The following is a 23,733-nucleotide window of genomic DNA, read 5'->3' as shown; positions in this document are numbered from 1 at the left end:
ATTATGCTAAAATGGAAGGAGTTTGTGTAGAGAAATTATAATACAAAAGCTGAAACCCTCATTTTCCACGTTAAGGGGTGTGGGGAATTGTGTTCAGATATATGTACAGATTTGTTATTAGACCAAGGTCCCACATGACCTTTTGTTGGTTAAGTCTAGAGCAGTGGTTCACAAAATATGGTCCCTGCACCAAGAGCATTTTATTTGCAGTTGAAAAGAATATAGAACAGAATATCATAATACAGAGGGATACAAATATTAGCTGAAGTCCGGTGGAAGTGCTCACCAGAAGTAGATGCTTCCGTAGGGGAAAATGGCTGGTAGCTGAGGGCTGCAAGGCAGGAGATCTGCACCAGGACCATAGGAATTACAGCCAGATTTCAGGGACGAGGACAGCCAGGTAGAATCAGACTGACACCTTGTAGTGGATTAAAGAGTGTCATCCAAAAATTCACGTCCATCAAGAACCTCTGAATATAAAATCAATATCTGAAAATTGAAAGGAATTACAGATATAATTATTTAAGATAAAGTCATACTAGATTAGTTTTAATAGATTGGATTTCCTAAATCGAATGACTGGCATCTTTTTTATAAAACCATATAAAGACATGGGGAGACACAGAGAAGACAACGCTATGTGGAGATGGACGCATAGACTAGAATGATGCATCTACAAACCAAGAAATACCAAGGAGCATCTGTAATCACCAGGAGCTGGGAGAGAGGCATGGGGAAACTTCTGCCTCAGAGCCCTCAGAAAAAAAACAAACTCACTGGTACCTTGGTTTTAGACGTTTAGCCTCAAGAACTGGAAGAGAACAAATTTCTGTTGCTTTAAGTTACTAAGTTTGTGGTAATTTGTTGTGGCTGTCCTAGGAAACTGATAAAAATCCAGTCAAAGGGAAAATGGAAAATTGAAGAAGTTACATCTTTCCTCACATTCATGCTTCAGCTTGGACATGAGAATGGAGAGGAAGACAGAAATCTGAAAGACTAGCCATTGAACTAAGGAATGGTAAGTATTAATAAAAGAAGAAAACCTCAAATTACTGAATCTATCCAAGATTACAAATTTTCTGAAAACACCACGGTCAAAACAAGAACCCCTCTCTTTATCTGCCTCCCTCCCCTCAGTCCTAGGGACAGAATTAACCTAGAATGTTAGGTAGATAGTGAGGGACCTCTGGCTCTCCTGAGGACAAAGGCAGGCACCCCAAGCAATTGCCACATCTGGGGAAGGAGGGAAAGCCCTGCCAATCTACCAACCAGAACTTGGCATCCCAACTGCAAAAGAAGGCAGAGGATTCCCCAGCCCAAGGGCCAGGCAGCAGTAGGTACAATAGGTCTGGAAGGTGACCTACAGCAACCTAAGGCTAATTATCATATCATTAGCTTTAATTTGCATTGCAGTTTAACCCTGGAATGAACTTTCAGAGAGGCTCATGGGAGATCTGCATGCACAATAAGACTTAAGTTATATAACTCCAAACTGTCCATAAAGGGGTTTGATGTTGACGTTTGAATCATGAGGAGGGTCCAGCCTATGCAATATAAAACAGGACCCCACACTGTAATTGGGGCCCTCCTGTTATGACAGGGGCCCATTTGTTGTCTGTGGTGAACATATCTTACTTTGCTCAATAAACTTTGCCTTGTGCTTAGCTTGCTTTCAGTGTGTCTGGTCATTCTTCGGCCAAGAACACGTCAAGAACCCGAGAACAGACTGCTGACCCGACAAGAAGAGTTGCTGATACTCTGTGGTTGAGAAAGAATTTGATTTTCTTAGAATCATCTTAGCTGTTTGGCAATGCTGGTTATAGTACCATTTCTCCAGGGAAAGAGGTGAAGAATGGGGTCGAGTTTTAGTTGGGGTTACGGTAATGATCAATAAAACCCAATTAAAAGGGCCCTGACAACCTTATTTTTTATAAGACTTTATGTTATTAATTCCCATTCTTAATTTATTTATCCATTAATTATTTCTTTCTTTCAAGCATTAGATTGAGCACTCCCTAAGTACCAGATATTGAATTTGGTGCTGCAATAGGGTAAAAACAAACAAAAAGATACATTTTTCCAATATTTAATTGTGAAAATTTGCAAACAGGAAAAAGTTGGAAGAATTTTGCAAAAAGTAACTATATATCCACCACCTCGTTTTCATATTTAACCTTTCATTATACTTTACAACATATTGATCCAGCCCTCTATTCATCTATCAATAATCTTATTTTCTGATATATTTCAAAGTAAATTTCAAACAACAGTAGACTTTCCTTAAATACTTCATCATGCACGCTTTATTACAATTTCACATAAATTTACAGGTTTATGTTTTTTAGAGTTTAAATTTATAACAACAAAATGTAGATACTTCAGATGAGTATTCACTGAGTTCCAACAAGTGCATAGACATATGTAACCTACATGCTCATTGACATATAAACATTAGCCTAGACCCCAAATTCCTTCTTTTTTTCAACCCACTCTGCACCTTCAGGCCCTAGGCTCAATTGTTGTTGTTTTTTTTCCGCATACAAATTCTCACCAATTCTAGAATTTCTTAGAAATATACACACTGTATTTTGTTGTGTAAGATTTTTTTTCACTTTGTGTTTTCATTCATGCTGTTATTTTTTTATATAATTTGTTCCTTTTTTACTGCTGAGTAGAATTTCATAGTATGAATTTACCCTAATTTGCTTATTTATTTTCTGTGATTGATATTTGGATTTTTCCAGTTTGAGGCTGATGTAAATGAAACTGCTATAAACATTATATAGAAGTCTTTTAGGGTATGTATATATATATGTGTGTGTGTGTGTGTGTGTATGTGTGTGTGTACATATATGTGCATGCATTAATCTGGACTGACTGATATTTGGTCTTATTTTTATATGTGCATTTTTATTTTTAAAAAGTAAGAGAGAATTGAAAGGTCATGATGGCAGCTAATAGCATCACAGAGGTAAAGGTGTGCTTATTACAAATAAAACAAAACATGGTTTTCATCTTTGTAGCTCTAATGGAATTCTTTGGAAACTTCTCTGTATAGTCACAATTAATATTCTTAGGAGAATTCAGTTACCTGCAGGTGAAAAATATTCTCAAATGATTCTGACAGACCTAGATTCTCAAAATAGGAATGAATACCACAGCATGTCTCATTGAAAGGATTTATATCTGACTAAATTAAAAAGAGAAAATGAAATATTTTGAATAAACTGTTATTACATAAGAACACAGAAGCATTGAATGAATTGAAAGAATAAAAGGCATAGCATCCTACCTGTTTTGGAGGTCATGGAACCATTCTGCCATTCCTAACACAAAGTAATAACCAGCTTTTAAAAAAGCATCATGCATAATATGTCTGAATAGTTCCTTTTACCTAGAGGTACTACACTCCTCCAATGGCTCCCCCCTCTAGGACCATCATATTAAGTATAAATTATGATGCCTGAAATATACAGACTTGTACTATAAGGACTCACTTTATTTTAAAGCCTCATACTTTTCTTCATATCTTAGAATGAATGTGCTATGCTTAAAAATATTTTATTTCCTCTATTTCCTAAATATCCTTACACTTTTCAACCTTTCCTCATTCCACCCCTCTGTTTTTAAGTGATAATAATACTAGGGCCAAATAAAATACTCATCTTACCTGACAATGTTCACTGCATATGATTTCTATTTCTTCTGAATTTTTACACCTTTTTATTGTGTGCCTTTATTAGCAGTATACGAAAAGTACAATAATAATATTATTCAAATGTTTTTCTTTGTCATAAACTATCTAGGCAAAAATATGGTTTATGAATCTTTGTACCCTTTCCCCTTCATCTCTTAATACCTAGAACAATGCACTGAATTGTGCGAATACACCTTAGATTGTTCAAAACTATCAAAACTTAGGGAGGTTTAACATCCTACTCACATCCAATTCCACATCCGATAGCCATGAAGAACTTGAAACCTGGCAACCCAAAACTCACACACACCCAGAGCAGACAAATCAATTGCTGAGGCTGACACCAAATATACAATATGAAAGAGCAAAGATCATTTCCTTACTTGGCAAAAATTTTGAAAATGTTGACTTATTTCCAAACAGTTTTCCTCAGATATGTTCACTATAGAGAGTCAGTATAAGAACAGTTAAGAATTAGCAAAAAGACAGTGAAATTTAGAGAAAATTTACCAAAGACAACTATATCTTATGCTTTTCTATAAAATGAAATGTTGCATTAGTATTTCTCGTGTCAGTTTCTGACTAAATACCATAGGTCATAGGCCTTTTACATCTTCCATACATATATGAATTTTTAGCTACTCATATTAGGTTTTTAGATGAGCAATAACTGCCCTGTAGAGACCTTTCACTAACAGTGACCTGTGGGAGAGGATTGTGACTTTTGTTTTTCATCCTTACTCCTGAGTCAGGCTATTGCAGAGCAGCCTTTTGCGAATGTAAGTTAAGAAGTTTTCATAATACCTTTAAATACCATAATACCTTTAAAAACAATCACTGGCTAATGAATACAATTATCTGTGATACTACTTGTACCGCTTTGCCCCAGTAGAGGCTAATGTTACCGAATATAGTATGTTTTCATGAAAGGGAGAATGATAATGTATGTAAATTAAACATGGTGCTAGGCTAGCTATATGCAAATTTGAGTTGCATTTTCTCAAGATGACTTAGACTTTGTACATTTTATCATTTTTCCAGTTTTATATGGCTTTCATGTGGCTGATAAAGACTACTGGTTGTTAGTAGTTTCATGATCTCAATCTAAGACAATGTAATGGAAAGAAAAAAAAATCAGTTTAAAAGACCACCTTACTTTTATCGAATGATTTTGATCACATCTTGTAACATTCTGTTGTATTGGCCCACACAGCTCTGGAAGAAGAGTATTGTGTTGTGTAAGGAAAATAAAATTTCCATCTAAAAAAATTCTTTTTATGAGAAGAGTCTGGTGGATTTATCTCAAACCCAGAAACAGAATACTAATTTTTATCCACGGGCAATGCCAATCTGAAAAATTTGCCCAGGTACTAACGCTAATGAAGTAAACTACCAGGAATTCTATTCATACACACAATAACCTGTCCTGAATGATTACAAAAAACAAGATATTTGGCATGTAGGATAATTCCCTGAAAAGACACCAATAGAGATGGATTTGGGGAAATTGTGAGGCCCTGTGTCTTCCCTCTTCCTCATTCTATCCAAAACTCCATGCCATACACCATATCTGTATCAAAAAGAAAAGAAAATGTGTTATACATAAACATTATATATATTTATAAAGTATACACTATAATCTGTTTAAGGTAATGATAGGAATAATTTAGCTAAAATATTACACCTAACTTAGAAGCCAAGATGGTGCCCAGAAAATACTTCATCTGTCTAAGCAGGGGCGCAAAGAACATTAAAGATAATTGGGAATAACTCAAAAATGACTGATGAAAGTGAGATTTCTACCTTTGTAGAGGATTCAACAACTGGAATTAATTAACCAGGTGTCTAGTTATCAGATCATACATCAGGCTTATTCCAATTTGAGGGAAATAACTTGAGCAAACCACAATACAAGAGGATTGTGTCTCACTCAGCTTCCACCCAGCATCCTGAAGGGGAGATTTTTCTCACTGATCAACTGCTAATTAGAGGTTTATTCTCAGACTTCCTCCTATCAAGAGCAAAGGATTCTTGTCCCTTGGGACAAAAATCTGGATAAAGATATTACCCTCTCTTCTCCATTTACCTATATTATTTTCCATGGGTGTTTTCTGTAACATACCTAGAGGACTGTGTGTTAGAGAGGAGAGGTGGTATGAACATCCCTGTAACAAGACAGTCTCTTTTATCTTCTACATAATCTTTGGGGTAAGACCATTTGCCACAGAGGAAATTACTAAGGATGTTAGTTAGGGCTGTAGAAATTAAAGCCCAGCACAGAAATCACACATAAAATGGAAACAATTCTGTGGTTTCACATTCAGGCTCACAGAGAAGCTGAATTGCTTCACAGAACATATTTATTTAGTAATCTTCTTAAAGAGCACTACCAATTCTTTGCCTACTTCCTAGCCTATTTCCTTTCACAGCATACTAAGTAACTGTTGAGTTAATCACCAGGGACACATTGAGAAGAGTATCACTTTAAGCAACTGCCAGCTTTTTCAAAAGCCTTATCCTCTACTTCTGTTAAACATTTAAGTGGTGTATGTTCATGAGGAAAGTTTGTCCCAGACTACATCAAAGGAAAAACCAAAACAAAACAAGACCAAAAAAAAAAAAAATTCCACTCACTTTCATTCATAGGTCTAGGTGAAGGTACCCCACGCAGCTTGGGACTTAATGATGATAGAGTGCAGTTGAGAAAACCCATCATCTCTAGTTTTCCTCTGCTTATGAAATAATTGCCAAAGCTACAAGAAGTGAACTGATGCTGTGAACTGTAAACTGTTTCTAACCACTCTCCTTTTCTGGATGATGTCCTTGAAGCATGTCATTTATTAGCATATGTTTTATTTAGTGTATTTCTAAATAAGAATATATATACACACACACACATATATACACTTGTTATTTTAACACATTAGAAAATGAAAAAAAAATATTTTAAAGGAAAGACACCTGTTTATGTTTTTATAAATAAAGCTTACTAAAAAAGCCTCTCTTTTGTCTTTGTGTTAAGGAATATCAGTTGTTATTTTCTGATTTGGGAGACATCGGTGTTTCCAGGCATCATTGATGTCGGCAAAGCTTGCTTGCCTGGGAATTCTCATAGTTTGTACAGATTACTGTGATGGTTCTGTCTGATGGGTGCTTCTGTTGTTTCCAAACACAGTGATCTCTTCAGAGTGCCATGCTGTGCCATGCTAGTTCATATTTCTGCTCTTTCTCATTTTTTGTAGCCGGTTCCTTGTTTGTGGCCAAATCTCTTGGGCTGTGGGTAGGTTTGCTTCTATTACTTCTCAAACTCCCATTCTCATTTGGATTTGCAGTTTGTGAAATCACTGTTGAAATTTTTGATTGTAATCTAACAAAAGATGTAAAAATAATAAAAACAGATAATGTTGCATAACTATTACACAAAAAAATTCATCTACCTTCTATGACATTTCCAATTATAAAAGAATTTCTTCTTCTCCTAAATTTCAATTGCAATTTTGGGGGTATTTTCCCACTGTTACTTTACATTATATATATAAAATATATAATATGTTTGTATGCATATATATATATATATATGTATGTATTTGTGTGCATGTCTTAGCTTCCACATTAAATTTTAGTTGATTTAAGGACAGAAACAAAGACTTAGTGATTTTCACCTTCCCTTGCTAGTTCTAATACAGTACCTTAAATGAATGTCTGGTAATTATAAAGTACATGTGCTTTGAAACAAATGTCCTCATAAATTCTGTGGATTTACAAAATAAATTTTAGCAAAATAATACCTGAACATGGTAAAAAAATATCCAAAACTAAAACAAAATATCAATAAAAACAATATACTTTATAGTACTATATACTAAAAATAGTACCTATAAAATAGAGTTGATAATGAAAAACAACAGTTCCCTGCCTCACTGTTCTCAAAACCCTAGTCTTCCTCCCCAGAGCAACTATGCTTCCCTTCTTCAGCTACTCATGCTTTTAATTTTTCTTTTGGTATCTTTCATTTCACTAGTAATTTGCTTATATTGCTATGTCTTAACTTTCAGTTTTAAATATTTAAAATTGATTTGTCAATTGTCAAAATTGACTTGTCAACAATTAGCTATTGACTTGTCAAAGAAGAGGTTTGTTGATTTATATGATAACCATTCTCTCCACACTTTCTTGATATAGTTAAATCAGTATTTTAGTTTATCTGTCACCGCTTAAATGATAAAGCTTAAATCAAACTCATTAGCACTGTTTTAAAATAGATCATGATAGCAAACTTTTGTTGACAGTGGCTAGTTGCATGTAAAATAATCATTCTCCCATTTCTCTTATGCACAACTCCTGTATTAGGGTCATTAATGATCCCAGCAGAAAAGTACATTTTCTAGCATACCTTGAAAGAGGAGTAGCTAATGTAATATGAATAGAAATATTAATAGTGTGGTAACATTTCCAGAAAACCTTTTTTTTTTGCACTCGAATGTCGAGTGTGACTCGACATTGTTAGCAAAAATTATAGAGATTAAAATTACTCTTTGAATGTATCAATAATTTGAAATATAAAAAATCCAAATAAATAAGTTTATATGAAAAGTAACCAGTGTTTTATTCTACTGCCGTGCTTTGTAAAATCTGGGGTATTTAAAAAATTAAATCCCGAGTACAATAAAGGAATCGAGAAAAAAAGCAAGCAAGTGCAAAGGGTTAAGAGAGTTAGCTCAACTGATAAGTAAACCCTTTTGTCCTTATTTTTCCTCTTCTGAACTTGGACATGATGGTGAGGGCTTACATGATAGCTTGCACTAATGCGTTCATGCTGTGAATGAAAGCAACCTACTAAGCAAGGTGGAAAAACAGAAAGGAAAGAAGAGCTTAGAAACTTGAAGGACTGTGAAACTGCCATATTAACCCTTAGCTACCTATATCCGGATTATTTTAAAATAGACAAAAATAAGCCTCTATATCATTAAAAACGCTATTATTCAAGTTTTATTATTCAAGTTTTCAACCTGTTTTTAAATACTATGTTGATGAAATGGTATATATTATCAGAAAATAATTGAACTCAACAGCAGGTAATTGGATGAAAGTGAAATAAATGGATTATACAATTTCTGAAACTTTAAATTTGAATTGGTTTGATGGAATACAAGGTTACAGGTAGAGTTAGTGGCTTAACACACAATTCACCTAGATTAATCACAAGAGTATGGGGATACAAGATTTATTTTTATACTAAAGCAAATCATGTCCCAGGCCTGCCTGGCACTGATTGAAATGAAAGTACAGTAAGAATAGAAGTCAAAACAAACCTCTTGATCTTTGTAAGAGTCAAGTCAATAAAATTATTATGGCTATTCCTTTCAAACTTCTAAGAAAGCTAAAGCTAGTTCTCATTTAGACAGATCTGTCAGCCTTCAATGGATTATAGTAGTGTGTATGGGAGGAAGAGAGAGAGAGAGGGAGAGAGCTAGGGAGGGAGAGAGAAAGAAAGAGAGAGAATACATTATTTTATGAGTAATAAATCTGTTATAAAAGAAATTCTATATAGCTCATGTTCTATTTTATAGCTAAAATAATAAGCATTAATAATGATACAGTACTATGATATAATACAATACATATTGTAATACTGTAATGACACAATACAATACTAATACTATGTTCAAGGCATTATATGTTACTGTAGATCATTCATTCTATCTAATCCTCAAAACAATCCTTTAATACAGTCAACTATTGCTATCCTACTTGGGGAAACTGAGTCACAGAGATACTTTGTCATTTGTTCAAGGTCACAAAGCTAATATTAATGAATCGTGTTGCTAGGATTCCAGACACAGGTAATTCATCTCCAGAGTAAGAACATTTAATCACTTGTCTTCTTATATCGTACTGACTTTTAGCAACTAATAAATAATTTTCAAGACAAATTTAAATTATTTTATTTAATAACCTCCCTGTTAATTTATTCACCACCCCTTCTCAAGCTACTACTGCCTCTGTTTTCTTGTGTATTCTCCAACTGGCTTTTATGTACCACTGTTTGAGACCAGCTGTTCATAAATTGTCTCCCGAAGGATACCATCAATTCCTTGAGGATCAAAATTAAATCAACTATGAAAAAAGAAATTAAATCAAGCATGGCCTGTAGAAGATTATACATGAAGCTCTCATTAAATTAATGCACGGTTGTATGCTTTAATTCTAACGTTCCTTTCAGCTCTGCACTCCTGTTTCTGTGCTATGTTGAGAACTTCACAATATGTTTTCACCAAGTCACTCTGGTCCTGTTATCTTTTAAAACCAGCTTTGAAAATGTTTTTCTATTTGCATCTGCAAACACCACAATTGAAGTTAGCAGCTTCCTTAAGTTTGCCACCCTTTCTCTCAGACCTCTGCAAGCCTTTCTTGTATGCTAAATTCCTTATATGAAGCTAGGTTAAATTGTTTCATTTGCTGATTGACTTTTATCTCCTCTCTCCATAAGTGGTATCTGTTTATATAATATGTGCAACCACAAGATCTTTCAGTTGTGTCTCATGTTGTTTCCACATTTTGTTTCCTACTCACTCCTTTAACCTTATCCTAAATCTGTTCTTTGCCAATTTAATATTTCCTGTCTTGTCTCACTAACTCCTTTCCTCATTTCTTTTCCTTAACTCTTTCCTTTGCCTAGAAATAGGTTCCCGAAACTATTCTGAAAGGCAGACAGGAATCGTATGAAACTTGACACTTCGTTTGCTTATAAAGTTAAGTGATTTTTAAAAATCTGAGATATTATTTCACATTGATCTAAAAAACAAGAATAGAAAAACAGGTGACTAAATTGCTGATGATTGAATATAATTTTGAGCAATAATGATGATTTTAATTTCTTTTTCTTTCTTTAATAAAATAAGGTGTTATAAGCACTTATTCCTGGTATTCTAATAAACACTATTTCCCACAGTTATGTTCTCTTTAGAAAAGTTGTAAAATCTAGTGATACTTTTTTGCCAGAAATTTGAAAGATTTTAGAACTAAAGACGTCTAAGGTATTCTACAATATAAATTTATGATAGCTATCTTATATCCAATAGTTAAACATTAATATATTTTATAATTTATCTGACCCTGTTCATGGCTCTACATCATTCCTCTTTGGGGCTAAAATTTATCTTTTTTAACAATGGTTGTGAGTGGCACACTCTGTTAGTCTTTAGCGTCTGAAATGAATTAATTTCATCATCAATTTTGAATGAATTTTTAAGGAACTATTAGAATAGAATACTAAGTTGGTAGTGATGGATGCTTAGAAAACTGAAGATACTACCTCATGGTGTTCTAGCACTTATTGCTATTGATGAAAACTTTACTGTCAGTCTTATTGTTTTTTCTTTGCAGATAATCTTCTCTCTTTCTGGAAGCTTTTAATTTTTCACTTTCTCATTGATGTTACAAGTTCACCACAACCTATTTAGCCATATATTTATTTTATTTATCCTGTTCTACATATAACCTAATTACTTTATTTTATTCAATTCTAAAATAGTCTCGGCCATTTGTTTTTTTAACAACTGAATTGAATGTCTTGTTTGTTTCTTAGATCTTCCTGTGAGAGCTTTTAATCTCAGCAAGCTTATGTTTTCGTTGTATTGTTGCTATTTTACATGTAGATCTATATATTTCATATATTTATGTATATATCTTGTTTCAGAAGTATTTTCCTAAGAATTCCAAATAATTGCTGTTTAGAATTTTCTGTTATTTGGGAAATGGCTTCTTAAAATATGCTTTTGTAAATTTATGTTGTAATTAATTGATCTTTTAATAGAGATAGGGTCTCACTCTGTCACCCAGGCTGGAACTCCTGGGCACAAGCTGTTCTTTCACCTCAGCCTCTCAAGTAGCTCGGATTACAGGCACAAATCTTCCCCCGGGGTTAATTTTTTTATTTGTTGTAGAGACAGGGTCTCACTATGTTGCCCAGGCTGGTCTCAAACTCCTGCCATATTACTGCAAAAGCTTATAAACCAACATTTTTGTTTTATTTCATTTTTAATTTGGTATGTCTGGATATGTCTTCTTCTGTAAAAGTAGTGTGTGGAAATGTCGCTATGAACTGTCTCCACCATTTCTATGGCCAAACCTTTTTACTGACTTTTTTTTTTTTGAGACAGAGTCTCACTTTGTTGCCCAGGCTAGAGTGAGTGCCGTGGCGTCAGCCTAGCTCACAGCAACCTCAAACTCCTGGGCTCAAGCAATCCTCCTGCCTCAGCCTCCCAAGTAGCTGGGACTACAGGCATTCACCACCATGCCCGGCTAATTTTTTGTATATATTAGTTGGCCAATTAATTTCTTTCTATTTATAGTAGAGTCGGGGTCTCCCTCTTGCTCAGGCTGGTTTCGAACTCCTGACCTCGAGCAATCTGCCCGCCTCGGCCTCCCAGAGAGCTAGGATTACAGGCGTGAGCCACCTCGCCCGGCCTTTTACTGACTTTTGCATTACAGTTCCACCCATGTCTGATGACATTAGGATTTTTCTTATAGTCTTTTAATTAAGACTACAGATGACTATCAATTGTGGTGTACAAAGGGGGCTTTCAATGTGTTGCATGCTATGTCATTTAGGTTCTATCTACAATTCCAGTATATGTCTCTCACAATTAAATGATAAACATATGATGTGCCAGAATTTCTTCCTTTTAAACCTCAAAATACTCTACAATTCTCTCTGGGAGGCGTTTGTGTGTTGGCTTCTAGTGACCTATTTCCATTTTCTTTGAATTTTGTGTACATGAGACAAATTACTTGCACATGGTTGGCATTACACATAAATTTTAGTACTGATATTTTTTCCTCAAGGTAAGCAGAACTTTAAAATCCTCCAATTTTGTGACTATAATTTTTAATGCATTAAAATCCAGAATTACTCCCCCTCATTTTACTAAAATAGATGGCTTTACATTCTTCTCACCACATTCTTTCAAAATTACTTAAGGAAGTGTACAGTTGTTTATTTACTCAGTTTTGTCCTTATTCAATACTTCCCTAGAGGGCTGGAACTCATTTTCTGGTATGTAATAAATAATCTATATAATATTCTCCTTAAGTTATTTAAAATTTTCATTTTTACTCAGCACTCTATTCAAGCAACAAATTATTTGCAACAAGTTAATTACTAACCAAAACATGCATTGATCATTGATACTATGAACTCATTTGCTGTTTCTCAAATATAAAACAAAAACATATTTGTATTTCATAACAATACAGATTGGATTTATTGCTTGCATTTAATCTTTAGGCAGTAGTACAAGTCCTACTTTCTTATTTCAAGAGAGCTCTTTAAGCCAAACTCCCCAATCGAGGGATTGGCTTTGCCTCTGTCACAAACGCATGCACACACACACACACACACACACACACACACACACACACACACACACACACGATGTGTGCTGTAAATCTCTGTGGCTTCAATCTCTAAGCTGCACAAAGAAAAAGGCAATCCAGACACTTGCTGCCATCTGTAGCATTCTAGACGTAGAAACCCGTCTCTATAGTAGTATTATTGCTAGAGACAAGTGTATTTGATTTGACCTCAGGTAAACATCTGATGAGTCCATGAGGCAAAGATGTTTCTGTGCGATGAGTTTCCCTCTGCGTGGCATATAGCCATGTGAGTCCCATAATGTGGAAAACTGCCTGGACCTAGGCATTACAGCTTTTTGGGTGCATTATGTTTCCAATTCACACATAGGCTGTTGTTTTCACCAAACCCTTTCCATGGCACTGAGTCTCTGGATTGGGATGGATTTCGCGGTCAGCACTTCCCTCTAGTTTTGGTGAGAACAAACGGTACTGGACCTGATTTATTTGATCTGAATGATAAGTTCCTTCACAGATACATCTTTATCCACTCCCGTAATAAAAACTTACTAAAGACCATTTTGTGAAGGTGAGGACTGAATCCATTTTGTGAGCTCAGGAAATGTGCACAGTTCCAGAAGTGTGATTAATGTTTATGTATTCTCTCTCTCAAGCCTCCTCCCCAAATCCTAACATCAGGGATCATGTGTCACACACTAACCACTGCATTCCCTGTTCTTAGTGCAGTTCCTGCAACATAATAGGCAGTGGTCCTGCCTGAATGAGTATTTGTCTGACTGATGGATGAGGCTCCAGGTGAATTCACATAGATATGTGGGAAATGGAGTGGTGTGTGAGGGGGCATAGATATGCCCATAAATACTCTCAAGGCTAGGCCCATGTCCAGTGAAATATCTTAACATGCTTATTTTGGCCTTTTAGCCAATTTCAGCAAAAGATCAAGGGTGAAATATCGGGACTTTTAAATCTGTTCTTATATTATTAGCTTTTCAGAGAACTTCCATTTTCTCTCCTGAAGTTATCTGTGTCTACTTTGACTTCCGTGATTTTATATGTTCTTGGTTTTCTCCTTACCATTTTGGGTTTTTTCTAGAGATACTGTATGATTTTTTTAAAGGCAGCATTCTTGACCTTCCTTTCTTCTCCTTATGCATATTCTTTTAGTAAGTAACTGATGAAGACATATACCTGGGTATGCCCCATGTACCGCATACATAACTCAAGCCAAATTCATTATATTTTTCTTCCAAATTTTTCCTACTTCCTATTTCAGTGAATGGCACTTTGAGTCTTACATATCCCTGAGAAGACTTTCTATACATTCACAATCATTCAATCTATTCTTTAGGCATAGAGTAGTACCTACTATATTCTAGGAACTGTGCTAGACTCTGGAGGTACTAAGTCAGATAAAACATAGTTCCTGAACTTATTGAAATAGAAAAGCAAAGAAAGGAGTATGGTACTACTGTTGGATGTGGTAATATATTCGTGCATATGGCATTGGGAACATATTAAGTAATATCTAAATCTGATTAGACTTTAAGAAAAAGCTTTTAAATGAGAAGAGTTTTGAAGGAAATATGGAAATTAGCTGCATGAGAAAAGAGAAGTGTTTTATCTAGTCCAAGGAAAAACAGTATGTTAAGATACCTAACTATGAGCCATGATATGTTAGAGATCCCAAATCTGTTCTCCAGGGCACGTGGTGAATTATCATGGATATCACTCACACCAGACTTTCCATTGTGTCCTATGATCACCACCAATCCTAAGTTTTTTGCTTACTTATAAACATTGAAAAGCATTGAGGTTCAATTTGCAAAGCAAAAAGAAATAATTGTTTTCTTTCCCTGCCAGACCACTAAATGTCTTTAGACTGTTTACAGTCTTGTGCTTTGTTCGTCAAAACACTCTGAATCGTAAAATATTTCTTTCCAAACTATAACTTTTCAGGAGTTAAAAAAGGACAATGAATGCCTTAGAATAGATAAAAATCACTTTACAAAAATGATCCAGGATTTAAAATGAGATAAGTTGTAAAACTGTTAAAATTTGCATTTAGTTTCACATTTTACTCTTGTCTGCTCATTTAATTCCAAATGATTTATGTTCGTAGCTGACTGATGCTGAAATATACATCAGACACATTAACTGTGTTATTGTGAAGGATGATGGTTTAGTGTACTGATGCTGAATTGTATTACTCAATATTATTCATCTCAAATAATTTATGAGTTCTAATCTATCCCATTAAATTCATCTCCTTTCTATTGAAATCAAAGTTGTTTTTCTATCCTTGGGAGATTCAGATGATTTAGAAAGTAAATTTATTCTAATTATACTAGTTAGAAGTTGTTTAGGATTTTAAAAATTATTATTCAAGATATTTCTCAAAAGAAGACATACAAATGGCCAACAGATATATGAAAAAATGCTCTACATCACTAATCATTAGGGAAATGCAAATTAAAATCACAATGAGATATCACTTTACATCTATTAGAATGACTATTATCAAAAAGATGAAAGATAAAGATAAAGATGTTGGCAAGGATATGGAGAAAAGGGAACTTTTGTGTACTGTTGGTGGAAACGTAAATTAGTACAGACATTTTGAAAAAAAGTATGGAAGTTCCTCAAAAACCTAAAAATAAAACTACCAAATGATCCAGCAGTCCCACTCCTGGGTATGTATGCAATGGAAATAAAATCAGTTTGTCAAAGAGATATTCATTCCATATTTGCATTATGCATAATAGCCAAGATATGGAAACAACCTAAGTGCCTATCAGTGGATCAATGGCAAGAAAGAATGGCATGCATACACAATGGAATACTATTTGACCTCAAAAAAGAATGAAATTTTGTCATTTGCAGCAGCATGGATGAGTCTAGAGAACGTTATGCTAAGTGAAATAAACCAGGCACAGACAGACAAATATTCCATGATTGCCCTTACATGTGGAAACTAAAAAAGTCACACTCAGTGGTAGAATAGAGTAGGATGGTGGTCGTCAGAGGCTAAGGTAGAGGTGGGGTTATATTATATAGGTAATAAAAATAAAAACAGTAATTGTACATAAAAAGTACATAAATAAAAACTGATATTTCCATATCTCATTTTGTTCTTTAAAATATTTTCACTTATTTCTCCTGATAGCTTAAAAATATTTGCAAATTCATATTGATGTGTTGCATACAAAATATATTTACAAAGAAATGTTCCAGGTTTTGCTTTCTTTTCAGTCATCATTAGTTTTTTAATCTTTCTGATATATCATAAGGTATACAACATTCCCTGTGCTTTCAGCTTTTGTGTGCAATAATGCTCTCTGATTTATTTAATGTATAAGCCGTATTTGCATTAAGACAAATAAAATTAAACTCAGCATTACTATTTCTTTTAACTTATACAATATTTTTAAAGCTTTATTTTGCTTGTTCACCACAGTGCCACAGCAAGTTTTCATCACCAAATCATGTACTTGCCCATATAATTACAGCTTGTGGTTGAAATGCCTATAAAAAGTATTTAAACTTTTATCATTGCAAAATATATATATCTGGACATTTATCCGAGCAGGGACTTGGGGTTTAATGGCTTTTGCATAGAGCTAAGTTCTCACCTTTCCCACCAAATATCTTATTAAAATGAGAGCTTTCACATTTGCCTTTGCTCTTAGATTGCCATGAAGGACACTGTAATTGTGGGCCTTATTGACTTCCACCTGCCTTGTAAAGGGGTGCCCACCTCCACCAGACAGATTCTTAAAAACAAGGACAGCAAATGATTATTCGGTCATGAATATGTAGCAGATGATGAATGGGCAGAGAAGGCTGGAGCCAGAGGCTGAGTCAATCTACATAATAATGATATGAAAGAGAAAGAGAGAAAGTGCAAATGCAGAAAGCATGTTCTCTAGGGTGCCAAAGAGAGTAAAAGGGAAGGAAGTAATTCCCCTTTTTCAAAAGGATATGAGAGAAATCTGCTCTGAAGTTAAAATGTATATTCCAGTTCATATAATATAAGTATTTACCTGTTTTTCATATGAGGAACTCAGAGGTTTCTTTTCTAAATAGCAAGCTTCTGCATCCATGTGAACTTACACTCCAGCTTCATCCAGTAACTTCCAAGGCAAAAATGCAAATGCAAACCTATTCCAGCTGTCACATACTGGATACAGACGGTGGGGAGGTGGAGGGTGCATGTAAAAAGCAGTGTCCATACATGCTAACATACTTGAACTGCTTGCATTTGCATTTTTGTCTTGGAAGTTACTGAGTCCCTCCTTTGACTCTATCACTTATGAAGTTGTATTGAAAGACACTGAGAAGAGAAAAAAGGAATAATAAAAGGAGAGGGAGAAGTAGGAGGAGCAAGAAGAAAGGAGGGAGGAAAGAAGGAACTGAGGTGGCCCTGCCAAGGCCAGAATGCTGCTTATGACAAAGTGGGGCTGATGAGAAAGTCCATCATGCAGGCGTGGAGAGATTGGACCAGTGACATTGTATTCAGAACCACACCTAGGGAGGCAGAGAACACTTTGATTTCCTATCTTCAAAGAAACTGACAGGAGAACTCCCTCCAACCCAGCCACAGGTGACAGGACAGGTAGCAGAGAAATGTATAACTGATTTATTTCAAAGTGCCATGCCCCCAGGGCCCAGCCAGGTGGTAACCAGTCAAATTAAGACAGGCAGAGGTGACAGTCTCTTCCTGTGAAGTAACCCCCTGCCCTGGGGAAATGTGGGGGTGAGAGCCAGCAAGAATGCTCAGTGACCAGTGTTAGGGTTGCATCAGTGACAGCCAGTCTGGACATTTGGAACTAGTGTCAGCACCAGACTTCCAGCTTCTTACAACAGAAGCAAAACATCAGCTGCGAATTCATCCAGAGCATCCTGTCCTGGGACTGGCCAGCCCATGGGAGAATGAGAAAGCCATTTCACTCCACATTATTAACTTTGAGTGGAGGGAGGGAGGCCAAGCTTTTGGAAAAGCCAGTGATGGCTGCTTTCAGTTCGTTATATTGATAATAAAGAAGGACAACCTCCTTCTTAAAACACAAGACTGACACAGTTCTTTGTCTCGAGGAAAATTAGGAACATTACCCACTGTGGGTATATTCAATTTCAAAATTCTTTGTCATGAGCAATCTCATTTTTTTTTCTATGAGAGGAAGATAACAAGGACTACTATCAAGCTATGCTATAGCTTCCCCTAGAAAAGTTTCCAATTTTCTGTAATATCAGTTTAGTCCTAGGAGGAAAAAAGTATATAATTATTGTGAGTTTTTACTGAGTTAGAATTTGCTGGTATATTAGTCAGAAAAGTTCTTCAGAAAGCTGCTCAAGGACATAGACTTCTAGTTTGTTCATAAGAGAGTATCATACTATTCAATAAATACCATTCTGTGATAAATTTAGCACTTTAAATTTCTTTCTTAAAGCCCCAAACATCATTTGGGTATAAATTATATCCAAAAATCATTTGACAAAATATGTCAATAGATTACTTATATTTCTAGATGTCTCCTTCCTTTTTTTTTTTTTTTTTCTGGAGTCTTCATAGTGTAGTAAAAATTGTAGAGATTACTAAAACTCATAGAAGGACCAAATATAGTATAGACCAACAAATATGTCAACGGAAAAAAGCCAAACTCTACAAAATAACTTTAAAGAGATTTATTCTGAGCCAAATTTGAGGACCATGACCGGGAGCCATGCTCAAGAAGTCTTGAGCAGTGGACTGGATGAGACTGGGTTACAGTTTGGTTTTTATACATTTCAGGGAGACAGGGGTTACTGGTAAAGTCATCAATCAATACGTGGGAGGCACACATTGGTTTGGCCCCAAAAGGTGGGACAATCTCAAAGAGGAGGGGGCTTACAGGTTACAGGTGGGTTTAAAGATTTTTTAGCTTGTAATTGGTCAAAGACATGAAGCTTTGTCTAAAGGCTTGGAATGTTTTAACATAAGGAGCTGTTATCAGAAATAAGTCTCAGGACATAGATTTGTTGTGTAAATTGGGGACCTGCAGGTTTGTTTTACATACCCTTAGGCCTGTTAATGGGTTGCAAAGGAAGTCCCCAAGAAGGGAGGGGGGCATGATAAGGCATGTCTGACCTCCCTCCTCCTGGCAGACAATTTAATTTTAGGATATTCCTTTGTCCACCAGGGGATCCATTCAGTCAGTTGGTTGGGGGGTGAGCCTTAAAATTTTATTTTCCTTCACAAATAGGAATTAAAAAAAAAGACATGGTATTAGATTAGTGTATAAAAAAATCTGAGGAAAATCTTGTTTGCCTGGTATTCAGGTAACCTCAAATAACTTATTATGTAAGACATGAATCAACTTTTTCAACTTTGTTAATGTTGTTTTTGTTTTCAATACTGAATATGTTCTTACCTATTTATACATTAATTATGCTTCTTTGCTGTCTCAAGGGGTTTCTTCTGTATCCTGCCTTCAGCATCTCTCTTCAGCCTCATTGCTTGTCTCTTTCCTTGAGATACAATAATTAGGAGCCACTCCGGGCTCCTGATCCGGACACACGGTTGGCAACTTTATCTGTGTACACACAGGTCCCTTGACTGGAAAGCCTCATGGCCCTCACCAAGTCTGCGAATAAACGTATTTTATTCCTTCACACTTACTCAAATGCCTCCTAATCCCGTTACCCCTGGCTCTACCTGATAAAAAAGTTAATCCTCTACCCTTTAATATCTAAGTGCTTCCCATTACCGTATTGTACACATCCCAGTATCTTGCATTTGTTACACATTTATCTTTCTTGTGGTAATATAGTAGTAGTAGTTTTTTTTTTTTTCAACTTGTATCTATACTTTTCGTATTTACTGTCTAGCATATGCATTGCTGAGCTAAAAGATTGTCAGAAGAAAATATCTAGTTTTTCAAAGGTGAATAGGAAATAATCTAATCGCCAAATTACAAGAGCTGGTAGTGCTAGGCTAGCTCTTTTAAAGCACGGGCCTCTGCCTGAATCAGTTCCCTCTTCCTTCCACCCTCACAAGGGAGAGGACTCCAGAAGATGAAAGCCCTTGTTCCTAGTCTTCCATTTATGTATGGATTGTTTTAATAATTTTCTCTCTGGGATGTGTGAGCTCTCATAAATCTTCATTATCTGAGAGTTTGAAGCATTCCCCCCTTTGTCAATCAGATCAGTTGAGAAAGCTATTAATACAAAACTGACTCATCTAGGAACAATATCATAGGCCACACTAGAATTGATGCTGTAAAGCAAAAGGACCCATTGCTCAGTCTGCAGCCCACCTGCCATTCCAGCCAATAGCAAACGATAATCCTCCAGTTTTCTTTGAAAATGTCACATTGATCTTCATCAGATTAGACTCTAAATTTTTGTAGTTAGTGATTGTTTTTTATAAAGATCACATTGACCTCTTACAAACTTTTGAAAAGAGTTCTTAATGGAAGCAAATTCCAAATAATAATGAAGATAATAAGGACATGAAGGAAGAAAAGGGAATGAAGAGCTACTATTGCATTTTCCAAACTAATTTCATGTACATTTTTCACTTAAACTCACAATGGTTGAGAGGTACACATTATTCTTCTTGCTTCCCAGTTAAGACAACATCATTTCACCTTTCTCAGCACAAAGTATTAATACTACATGCAGAATTTGAACCCAAGTGGTTATTATTGTTGTTTGTGAGGGTTTTTTCCTCTAAACTCCATGTTTCTTATTGGCTCATAGTTAAATAAAAATGAGTGACTGTATCATGACATATCAAACATACTTACTTGCAACTCTCATGACACTTTGCCACCACTTAAATACTTCAGCATGCAACCCTTAAGAATGAGGGCACTTTCCTACATAACAAAATTATATATATATATATACATATATATATATCACTTCAGCAAGTTTAACACTAATATAATATTATTACCTAACACCCAGTCTAAATTAAAAATTCACTAATTGCTCAAGCAATATTCTTTACAGCTTCTATTTCTAAAATATACGATCCAACAAGGATCACACATTGCCTAAAGGCATGATGTTTTGTTAGTCTCCATTAATTCAGAACAGTTCTTTGGTCATGTTTAATTTTCATGACATTGCCATGTTTTAAGAGTGCAGCCCAGCCAACCTATTATATAACCCTTAACTTAAACTTTTCTTATTTTCTCTGAGATTAAATATAATTTTTGATTAACAATAAGAGAGTAAAGATAGGTCTCAGACTTTCTCTCTTCCATCTAAGAAAGTAAAAAAAAAAAAGTGGAGGGGGGTCGGTGAAAGAAGTATTCAATCTTACACAATAAACTTCAAAAATAGCAGATAAGAAAATGATTCCAGTGTGTAAGATTTGCCCCCTACCATATACCATCCTCTGAAATATACAAAAAGTCACAGTTGCCTGTCATTGTTTAAATAGTATCTATCCTCAGTTTTGTTTTGTTTCTTGTTCTGTTTTTTTGAGACAAGATCTTGCTCTGTTGCCCAGGCTGGAGTGCAGTGGTGGAATTCATAGTTCACTGCAGCCTCAAAATTTTGGCCTCAAGTGATCTTCCTGCCTCCACCTCTCAAAGTGCTGGGATGATAGGTGTGAGCCATCCTGCCCAGATAGTAACCTCAATATGAAAAGAAGAGGACTGAGGATTATTTAAATAGTCTAGGGGTGGAAAAAAAGTTAATTTTAAAAATTGCTGAGTTGGCTTAATTTTAGATGTTTGAATATAACTTGTAGAAGAAATAAAACAAAATCAGACTATAAGTGGAAAATATGAAGTAGGAAATTGTTGCATTTCATCTTAAGCCCTCCATATAATTTTATTTTGAATTAGAAGCATTTAATATATATTACTTTAGAAAATACAGAATAATAACTGAGAACATTTTTCTTTATTAGAGATTTTTTTTTTTTTTTTTTGAGACAGAGTCTCACTTTGTTGTCCAGGCTAGAGTGAGTGCCGTGGCGTCAGCCTAGCTCACAGCAACCTCAAACTCCTGGGCTCCAGTGATCCTCCTGCCTCAGCCTCCCGAGTAGCTGGGACTACAGGCATGTGCCACCATGCCCAGCTAATTTTTTATATATATATCAGTTGGCCAATTAATTTCTTTCTATTTATAGTAGAGACGGGGTCTCGCTCTTGCTCAGGCTGGTTTTGAACTCCTGACCTTGAGCAATCCGCCCACCTCGGCCTCCCAAGAGCTAGGATTACAGGCATGAGCCACAGCGCCCGGCCTATTAGAGATTTTTGAAAGACACAAAAGGGATTACAATTCAAAGCTGATAACAATGCTTTTTATAAATTCTTTACTCCAATCCTACCCTTCCTGGAAACTTTTTCTTGTCAGGACATTCACATACAATTTTCCTGACACCTCGTATCTAAAACATTTTCCATTTTTGAAAGGAATTTTTCTCTAATTGAATCCCTTTCTTTTTCCACCAATAAATTTTTTTTTTTTATTGCCAATGATTCAAACATTTTGTTTTCCTTTCTGATGAGTCCTGTTCTTTTCTGCATAATATTGAATCTGAACTTCTACAAAGGAAGGATATGGGGTTGCTAATGGGATTAGGTTGGAGGATTGAGTGGTAGTGGGTAGTGGACAGCAAGGAGAAGCTACATTTGCCACCACCCTTCACCATGACCAAGCCACCCTCTCTACCCTGCAGGTCCCATTGGGAACTGCCTTTGCTCAATCTGTACCACAAAAGATTAGCAACTTGTTGAAATCCTTAATCTAGGAGAGGGCCATCTGTAAACACTTTCTTATTCAGAATTTTTCTACTTAACACAAGCACTAACTGAAAACTGTCATACAGTCTCTACCAGATGAAGCTCAGAGTGCTCTAAGAACACAGTGGAAGGGACCAAGCTAGAAAGGCAGAGAGATCAGAAATTATTTTCTGCAAGCAGTTCTCTTTAAGCTAAAATTTTAAGGATTTGCAGGAGTTAGCTAGAAATACAAATAGGAAAATTAATTTCAGAAAGAAAAATCAGAGAACAAATGGAAACTTGTCTGGGCCATAGAAAGGGAGAAAACAAACTTGGTAGGAGTAGTAAGTTGATACAGTAATACATGTGGGGTAAGTGAAGGCTGGAGACAGGGGTAGCCAGCAGGTCCTGAAGAGTCTTCTGCACTTGGTGAAGGAATTTAATTTCTATTCTGAAGCCAAAGAGAACATTCATATCTGTCGTTTGGTGAGTCAGTGAACTGTACAGTTTGATCTGTTAATATTACTTTGGCTGCTGATCCCACTGGACATAGTTACAGCACTGTCAGGCAGAATAATAAAACTTCCACATTACATTACCTGAAGTTACCCAGTATGAGATTACAGTTCAGCAATTTTTTTTTTCCGTGTCATGCATTACAATTAAAAAGAAAAGTATAGTCTATTGGGTTGCTATATATTTTTTTTATTTCGGCATATTATGGGGGTACAGATTTTAAGGTTTCAATAAATGCCCTTTCTCCCCCTCTCCCCACAAGTCTGAGTTTCCAGCATGACCATCTCCCAGATGGTGCACATCTCACTCATTATGTATGTATATATCTGCCCCCCTCCCCCCTGCCCAATACCCTATTACTATAGTACCTATGTGTCCACTTAGGTGCTGCTCAGTTAATACCAGTTTGCTGGTTAGTATATGTGG

The sequence above is a fragment of the Microcebus murinus genome, chromosome 15 (genome assembly GCF_040939455.1).
Source record: "Microcebus murinus isolate Inina chromosome 15, M.murinus_Inina_mat1.0, whole genome shotgun sequence".
In the NCBI taxonomy this organism is placed as follows: domain Eukaryota; kingdom Metazoa; phylum Chordata; class Mammalia; order Primates; family Cheirogaleidae; genus Microcebus; species Microcebus murinus.
Note: the sequence above shows the minus strand (reverse complement) of the source record.